This window comes from Pangasianodon hypophthalmus, chromosome 15, assembly GCF_027358585.1.
Source record: "Pangasianodon hypophthalmus isolate fPanHyp1 chromosome 15, fPanHyp1.pri, whole genome shotgun sequence".
In the NCBI taxonomy this organism is placed as follows: domain Eukaryota; kingdom Metazoa; phylum Chordata; class Actinopteri; order Siluriformes; family Pangasiidae; genus Pangasianodon; species Pangasianodon hypophthalmus.
The window spans coordinates 12554998-12557655 of NC_069724.1; the positions used below are offsets into that span (position 1 = coordinate 12554998).

The following is a 2658-nucleotide window of genomic DNA, read 5'->3' on the forward strand; positions in this document are numbered from 1 at the left end:
TTGATTTTTATGAGGACAGTGATGAGTCTTCTCATCACATACACCACCAGATAATTATTGTTGTTCCTCTTTCAGCTGCTCCTGTTAGGGGTCGCCACAGTGGATCATTGGTCCGCGTACTTGATTTGGCACAGTTTTTACGCTGGATGCCCTTCCTGACGCAACCCTCCCAAGTTTTATCCGGGCTTGGGACTGGCACTGAGAGCACACTGTTGTATGCAACCCCAGTGGCTGGGATTAGTTCCCTGGCCAGGAATCGAACCCTGGCCGCAGTGGTTGCCGTAGGACTAACCACTAGTCCTCCAGGGACTATACACCACCAGATAAAAGAAAATGACCTACGACCCGACATAATTTCAGCATACACAGAAGATAAAGCAAGTATAAATTATGGCAAACAAAATTCTGTTTTCCAGAGGCTAAAAACAGATAACAGTGTCATCATAAAGGCAAACAGTATGGCTCATGTAGTGCAGAACTGTGCAAAATATGCTGGAGACAGGCTAGACATGGACTTTGAATCCACAGTCAACAAGATTTTCAATCACTTTTCACCCTCAAAATGCACAGAGGAATTGAAAGCCGTTTTTGCATTCGTGGAAGAAGACTATCAGGCTGTACTGAGACATGTACCTACAAGATGGCTCAGTATATGGCCTGCTGTCAGGAAACTAGCTGGCCTGCTATCAAGAGCTATTTCTTGTCACTGGGAGAGGATCATTGCCCAAAGTTACTGTGGTGGCTATTTAAAAAGGATCAGCACAGTGAGAGACAAACCACTGAGATACATGCCTAACTGTCTTTCCTCTGTAATGTAATGAAGATCTTCCATGATGTTATACTGCTGTTGGAAGGAGAGGACAGGACTGTCTGTGAGTTATATGAGATCATCTCTACTCTCAGAACAAAGCTCCAACAGCAACCGGTGGATTCCTTCTTTGGAATGGAGACAAGTGCTATTCTACAGCAATTCACAGATGAAAAGGTAGCAGCAATTAAACATGATTTTTGCAGTGTCTACAAGTCTGCACTCAGCTACCTTGAAAAGTGGTATGACTTCTCAGATGACAACTATCAAAAGACTGTTGCAAGCTTGGCACTGAAGAAGGAGTTTACATTGTCTCATTTCTGTGATGCAGTGGAGGCCCTCCAGATAAGATAAGATGTACCTTTATTACGTTCCTCTTAAGAGTTACCAGAGTTACAAGACATAAGCTGGACATGGATGAACTCACTTCACCACACCAGCAGGAAAATGTGGAGGAAACAGCAACAGCGTCTGTTGTGAGGAAATGGTCAACCTTGCTGCAAGGCACAAATACCCCAAATATGACTGCAATTGCATCATTTCTCTTCAGCATTCCTGTTACCAATGCATCTGTGGAGAGAGTATTTTCCCTCGTGGTGGCAGCACGGACTGACCAATGAAACCAGTGCTCTGTGGAGCTTATCAAAAGTGAAATTTCAAGTCAAGAACAACTTTGGATACAGCTATAAAATTCCACTCTTATGCACTGAGGGAGAAGGCCTTATTGGAAGCTGCATTGTTAAACAAAAAGTATAATGTCAAGAAGGACAACTAAGGTAAAATGAATTTAGTTTTTTTAATATGGAATAAAATATTGTTGGCCTGGAGAATGGCACTAGATCTCTGTACTTGATTGGTGCTATTCTTGTTTTTCAGGTCAATGCTTTGAACCATTTTGGAACTGAGTAGCCTCTGTGGGACTACATGCTATTATTGTAAAAGCAAAATGTGGTTTTTTTTAAAAAATTTTTATGCTGTAATGTTTCTCTTTGGTGTATTGTTGGATATAAATGACATATAAATAAATCTAAATGGGCCGAGTATACATGTTTCTTATTCGTTTAGATAGACATCAAAATGGTAGGCCTCTCAGTCTCGGAAATATGTCCCACATTGTAACACACAAACTTACTACTTGTCCCACATTTGGTCTGCTCTGATCTGGTCACCCTGCTATAATCTGACTGAAGAATCTACCAAGAATTACATTTAGAATCATATTGTAAATTACATTTACATCATATTGACATTAGCTAAAATGTTATTCACTTATTATAATGGACTAACACTAAAAGACAGGGACTGTTATTCACTTACTGACCAACACTTTCCAAAGGATGTAACTAGAAGATCATTATATCTTGGTGTCTTGTCAGGAGCTAAATGATATAGCAATGGCCTAGCCTGCAATGGCCAGACATCATATTATCATATAATCATATTATCAGATTATACTACAGAGAAGTTGAAGGCATATAAGTCTCTTGATGCTTACAAATTTATGGTTTGTGGACACAATCAATACGTGATGTTTTACAATTTCAACGTGGAGGACGTCATGGCTCTGAAAGCCAAGGTGCTGCCCAGTCAGATGACATAAAGTAATTTGTAAGCTGAACAAACTTAGCTAGCTAAACATGTCCTTTATAGGCAACTTCTATGTGACCTAGCTACCCAGCCTTAGCCAGCTAGTTTCTTGATGTAGATTTTAGATGAGCTTCACAGGTTTGTTAAAGCAATATTTAAATAAAGCATGTTAGCTATCTAGCAAGAGGCCTGTTAAATACTTAGTTAACAAGCCAATTTCTATGCTATGATACTTAGCTGAGACGAGGCTCTGCAAAGACGGA

The 2658-nt window shown here is 40.1% G+C and overlaps 1 long non-coding RNA gene across 1 annotated transcript; it reads left to right on the forward strand.

The window, feature by feature from the left end:
- Window positions 1-755: 755 nt before the first annotated feature.
- On the forward strand, window positions 756-1849 carry LOC128320476 (uncharacterized). Its single transcript, XR_008304000.1, has 2 exons — window positions 756-1584; window positions 1685-1849. It is a non-coding gene; the product is annotated as an uncharacterized LOC128320476 (long non-coding RNA).
- The last annotated feature ends 809 nt before the right edge of the window (window positions 1850-2658 follow it).